This window comes from Cicer arietinum, chromosome 2 (assembly GCF_000331145.2).
Source record: "Cicer arietinum cultivar CDC Frontier isolate Library 1 chromosome 2, Cicar.CDCFrontier_v2.0, whole genome shotgun sequence".
NCBI lineage: Eukaryota > Viridiplantae > Streptophyta > Magnoliopsida > Fabales > Fabaceae > Cicer > Cicer arietinum.
The window spans coordinates 13839943-13847007 of NC_021161.2; the positions used below are offsets into that span (position 1 = coordinate 13839943).

At 27.2% G+C, this 7065-nt stretch overlaps 1 pseudogene; it reads left to right on the forward strand.

Moving 5' to 3' along the window:
• The first annotated feature begins 272 nt into the window (after positions 1 to 272).
• On the forward strand, positions 273 to 3709 carry LOC101489482 (probable terpene synthase 2; annotated as a pseudogene).
• The last annotated feature ends 3356 nt before the right edge of the window (positions 3710 to 7065 follow it).

Sequence of the window (7065 nt, forward strand, 5' to 3'; positions counted from 1 at the left end):
CAACCAAAGCTATTTGATACCATGTTAACAATGAAAAGAGGCAACCACTCTAGGGTTTCATAACATAGAATGAACCAAACTTAAGTTAATAAAGTTACAATGAGTATATATATAAAAGAACAGAGATGTCTAAAATACCCTTACTACTAATATATAATAACATTATCTAACAATATCAAATTGACATGTTCATTACCCAACCACACCTTAGAGTTGTAAAAGAAGATCGATCATACATTGATTAAACGTCAAATTTGTTTGAAAACATAAATATGTCTGTTGTAGCAGCTAGCTTCAATCCTAATTCCAAACCTGACCTCCCTAGAAATGTTGCAGATTATCCCCCTAGTGTTTGGGGTGATTTCTTCCTTCTATATGCTTCAGAATCTAAGGTATTAGTTAGTTTTTTTTTTTTTTTTGTTCTTGATGTATATTTTGACTACTTGATTCTGAACAAGGTTTTCTTCAACTCATGCAGGAACTCGATTTGAATATTGTGGCAGAAATTGATAAACTAAAAAACCAAGTGAGAAACATGCTTGCCACTAATATTGAGAAGCCCTTCACAAAAGTCAAGTTGATCGATTCAATATGCCGTTTGGGTGTGAGCTATCATTTTGAACATGAGATCGATCAAGTGTTACAACATATTCATAAAAGTTATGTTGAAAATGGTGAAATAATTCTCGAAGATAACATTCACTCTCTTGCTGTGCTATTTAGGGTGTTAAGGCAACAATGACTTTACGTTTCACCTGGTATATATATATGTCTCCAACTTTTAAAGTTCAATGTTTGTTATATTGGTCTTCAAACTATCTTATATGAAGGCAAAATAACTAGCCACAAAGACACCATCAAAAAATTAGAGAGGGAAATTTAAAAGAAAAAATATATGAAATTTTTCTCAAAATTAGTACTGCTAATAAATTTTGATAACATCTATATTAGAGAAGCATATCAATCTATGTGTTTTTAACTCCGATGACTAATTTTTTTTGTCTAAATTACTAAATGTGAAATAACTACTTTCATAACCTGTTTGATCATTCTGGTCACATTAATTATACGAGTTTTTAACATACATGCAAAGAATATGATAAATGATATCAAATAATATTAGGGGTGTCAAAACTAATCAAGTCAACTCTAATCCAAATTATGAACATTTCATTACATTGTAATCATACTATACATTATCAATTTCTTGCTCTCTTGTTTTGATTTTTTTTTATTGTTACTGACTTTACTGAACATTCAATATTTGTGGTTGTTTAATAAAAATTGCAGAAGTGTTCAAAAAATTCAAAGACGAGCAAGGAAACTTTAGTGAAGGACTCATCAAAGATGTGGAAGGGATGTTAAGCTTGTTCGAAGCCTCACATATGATGATTCATGGAGAGGAAATTTTAGAAGAGGCCTTGGCTTTCACTTCTACTCACCTGGAGTCCATTTCCACTCAATTGAGCCCTTATCTTGCAGCACAAGTGAAACATAGCTTAACGTCGTCTCTCGTCAAAAACTTGCCTAGGCTAGAGGCACGACACTACATTTCCATTTACGAACAAGATACTTCCCATAATGTAATTTTACTCAGGTTGGCAAAATTAGATTTTAATATGCTCCAAAGCCTACATCAAAAGGAATTTGGAAATATTTGCAAGTAAGTACTTTAAATCACACACTCGTTAATTTGTAACATAAGAAAATATTAAAGTGGCTAATACCTTATTTGGGATCTTTATAGATGGTCGAAGGAGTTGGGCATCACTAGAAAACTACCGTTTGCACGAGATAGAATAGTAGAATGTTGCTTTTGGAGTATGTCAATATATTTTGAGCCCCAATATTCTCAAGCAAGAAAAATGATGTCAAAAGTAATCGCCCACCTATCATTTATTGATGATACATACGACTCATACGGAACTGTTGATGAATTAGAACTTTTTACCAAGGCAGTTGAAAGGTAAATCAATGTATATACACAATATTAGAAATGTTCAAACTATTGAAAAAAATTTAGAACTAAAAAATGTGATTATTCAATTCTCAAACTTTGTATCGAAAATTTAAAGAATGACTTTCAGTTTTATTTCTAATTATAGGGGCTAATTCTTTCAATTTTCAAATAAATTTTCAGGTGGGATATTAGTTGCTTGGATGATCTTTCGAACTACATGAAGGTTCTTTATAAATCTCTCTTAAATGTTTACGAGGAAATAGAGCAAGAAATAATGAAAGAAGGAAGACTATATACCCTAAACTACTTCATAAAAGATGTACGAGTTATTATTATTATTATTATTATTATTATTATTATTATTATTATTATTATTATTATTATTATTATTATTATTATTCAACTTTATTCAACTGTTGATCAATAGTTGATTTTAACATTGTGAAAATGTTTTCATGTAAAAAGATTATTGTTGAAAATGTACGCTTAATTTACAAATAAAATGTTATGAAAAGATTACTAATGTCGTTCTCACTCATTATAATACAAATTAATTTCTAAAAGACTATTATATACTTACTAGAATGTAATATAATTTATTATTCATCTTTTGGGAAGAGTTCATGTGAGATGTATAGAATATCATTCTCTAAATAGGCGATTCCTAAGTATATGTTCTTATCTGTATTATGCGCTTTAATAATTCAACAAAATTTTCTTTCAAAACTTTTATTAGTGAAGTTTATTTTTTTCTATACAAAAATAGAGAATTATCCTATACGGTAAAATCTAAGTATAGTTTATTTTTTATCTGTATTATGCGCTTTAAATAATAAAGCAATTTGCCATCATAACATAAATAATTTTTCTTTTTGGTGCTTATCCGATTAATAATTTATATTGCATGGTGATGGCAGTTCAAAAAAATAGTCCAAGCTTACATGACTGAGGCAAGATGGTTGAGCAATAACTATGTATCAACAATAGAAGAGTACATGTCCATATCAAGGATAACATCCGGTTATCCAGTGTTGTCTGCAACTTCTTACATTGGTATGGGAGATATTGCCACACAGGACGCCTTCAATTGGGTCACTAATATGCCAAAAATTGTAAACGGTGCAGCTCTTGTTTGTAGGCTAAATGATGAAATAGTGTCGAACGAGGTATTTAATTTTATATTTTATTTATTTAATTTACTTAACTATAAAAAGGTTTCTCTAAAATAAAAAATGAGTGCAATGATTAATTAAGAACTCAAAGTGTAGACAAGGTTTAAACATTTGTTCAGTTATACCTACGTAGATATTAGTGTAAAACTTTAAGAATTAATATGTGAATAATAAAATCTAATTTATTTTCATTGTAAGTGTTTAGCCTTTATAATTTTAAATATATAATTTTATCATATATGATGATATCAATATCTAACTAATAATATTTTTGGATGTACAGTTTGAACAAAAAAGAGGGCATGTTTCCTCATTCCTGAAATGTTTTATGAGACAATATGATACAAATAGAGAAGCTGCTATTCAAGAATGCGAAAAGGGAATTGACAATGCATGGAAAGATATAAATGAGGATAGTCTTATGCAAACTAAAGTTCCATTGCCTCTATTAACTTCCGTTCTTAACTTGGCACGTTTCATTGAAGTTTATTACAAAGATAAAGATAACTACACACATTTTGAAGGACTAATGAAGACACATATTAAAGCTTTACTTGTGGACCCAGTACTAGTTTGAACATTGATTTAAATCTCTCGATATCATTTGCATTCGCACATTTAATAAGGAAATCATGTTAAACATATAATTTATTTTATTGAATTAAATGTTATTTTGCTCATAATAGTGATTTTCTTCTAATGCATCTCAAATTTATTGATCTTGATATAATTTGGAGTTGATATTTAAAATCTATGATAATTAATTAAAACAAAGATCTGATTTCTAATGACCACAACTCATCTATATGTACGCCACATATTCCAAAATTTGTTAACTTATAAAAATTGTGATTTGACACCTTTAAAATCACACTTCTTTCATGTTTTGCTTCAATTATATTTTGTTTCACCAGATATAAAGCAAACTCTTTCACTTGCCCATTCAAATACAATTATTTCATACATTTAACAACTTTAACTCTTATCAATGTGGTACCTCTAAAATCACACTCACTCTTTCATGTTTTGCTTCAATTATATTTTGTTTCACCAGATATAAAGCAAACTCTTTCACTTGCCCATTCAAATACAATTATTTCATACATTTAACAACTTTAACTCTTATCAATGTGGTACCTCTAAAATCACACTACTTCTTTCATGTTTTGCTTCAATTATATTTTGTTTCACCAAATATAGTGCAAACTATTTCATTTGCAATTCAAATACAATAATTTCATACATTTAACAACTTTAACTCTAATCAATACAATTAACACTTTCATCAATTATCAAACTTTTTATTTCAATAACTCATATAGAAAAAAACAATCTACTCAATATCTTCAATGCATTATTTATCACACATTAAGATCCAACCGTTGATTTTCAACCACATTCTTATGTTTGATTCAAGTCACTTACCAATAGATAAAGACATTATAAAATGAAACAAAGTCATACTAATTTCAACGTCTGACAGATTCTTAGTCCATAAATGTTTCAATAACATTGTTCCTTTATTGTCATTATTGTTGAAGACCATATATAGGAGGTGAGTATTTTTCTAAGTTATTGAATGTTAGCATTTTGTTTTCTTTTTATAATTAAAAAAACACATATCATAATCAAAATAAAATAAAGATGAAGAATACTAAAGATAGTTGTTTGGAAATGAATTATTTCTAAGTATTTCACTACTTGAAATTTCTTATGTCTTAAATATTAACAAACTTTTCTTAGAGATAGTTGTATGGAAATGAATTACTAATCAAGTCAAGTCTAATCCAAACTAATGAACATTTCATTACATTGTAATCATACTATATATTATCTGCTTAGATTTTCAAATTTTTCTTGTCAATGCTACAAATAGTATTAGAAATATACGGTTAATTTTTCCAAGCTTAATTTGATTATAAAAAATATTTGTTCACTATTAAAAAAATTAATGTTAAAAAAATTAAAGTATTTTTGTGATTAATAATTTTTATACACAAATATCATTTATCGATTGTTTTTAAGAAAATTGGAATGGAGAGCAATCACTTTAGAGAGAGACATGCATCTGAAATAAGTTGGTATTTTTAACTCTAACAATAATTTTAACACAAAATATTTGTTGCAAAATAGGAAAATGAGTTGTAATACAAAAGGTATTGGAAGGTCTAGCAAAAACGCAAAGGGAATAAATACATCAATGAAATATAAAATGACGAAGATTAATTATGTTGCAATAAAAGACTTTTAAAATAAAACTGGATGGTAAACTACATAAATTTATCTGCACAAGTTTCACTCCTAATAGATATGATCAGAGTTAATAAATCTCACATGCTTTTTTTGTTGAGAAATCATAAACAATAAATTTCTTTTTGTAAACTTTTTTCATTAATGCATTTTCATACTCTGTTAAAATATATCTCATCTTATGAATTGAACATGCATATTCTAAAAGAGAGTTTTATTGTAACTTGTTATTACTATATTATCTCATTGTTTTCTTTATCTCAAAAAATTGTTTACAAAATAGATGTTTGTCATCAAAATAGGGAAGGTTGTTGGAACCGAGTCGATTTGAAGAAATATGGTCCCACTTGTTTTGATGATAACTAAATCGTTTGTGGAGACAATTTAATGCTCTAACATTGTGATTAAGTGCGCGGGTTCGAGATCAAATATTTGTTTAATAGACTCTTAGCGTATCATCTGATAACTCGACGAAGATACAACACGAGTTCTCCTCACTTCATTTCTTTAAGTCTGATACACGAAACCACGTTGCGTCTCAGCTGCCTCTAGAAACACAAAGAAATGCAATAGTTAAATTGCCTTTGATGAAATCAACAAGAAATAATATGCATCTGATAAGCGTGGCAAGAAATAATCTTCCTTTCTGCATCTAATGTGCGTGATGTAACACCCCAAATTTTATGATTAATTATTTTATCAATCAAATAGGATTTTAAATAATTAATTTGTATTTAAAATTATTTTATAATATATATTGATTAATTATAATATTAATTTTATTCATATGCGTGCTTTCTATTATTCTAATCTTGTACACATTAGACTAAATGAATGATATAAATAAAAAATATTATATTTTATTATTCTTCTAAAAATAATAGTATTTTAGTGAAATATTTTAAAGAATAAGATTTTATGTGATTTTACGTGTATATGTGCGTGAGTAATTAATGTGATATTTTCATGTGCGTTTGACTGATGTTAAATGTGCACATAATTATATTTTAATTAATTTAAACTATTGTTTGTTTTTATATATATATTTTATAAATAATTATCTTGAGATAATGATAATATTGTGTTTGATTCCCTTTATTTTGTTATACTTGTTATGAAATTGTGATTTTATAGAATTTTATTATGATTTAGTAATTAATATAAAGTGTTGATCTTATATTTATTTATTTTGTGATTTTGACTATTCTCTAATAATGATAGTATTTTAATGCGAGTGTTTTGAAAAATAAGTATAATTATAGTAACTATGTTGAATATGAGAGTTTTTATGTATTTTTTTTTAAAAGGTTAATTATTTTAATTACAATAATCTATCACATATTAGTTATGAGATATTAGTGATGTTTTAAAAATTAAATGATGTTTGGAGGAATATTAAAAATGAGATTAAGTAACTATTAATTTTGTTTTATAAAAATAAAAATAATAATAGTAAAACAAAAAATAATAAGGGGACCAATGGATTTGACCGATGTGTGAATCATAGTTGTTAATAAAATAAAATAGAAAAGGAAGGGAGTTGGACAACAACGGTAAAAGCAAAGAGGAAACAAAACAACAAGCCTATCGTTTGACACCAGTGATCGATAATTATTTCAGAAAACTTTTTCTGTTTTCGTCCAAAGTTTGGTATTCTGTTTCAATCATTTAGTTAGTCAATTC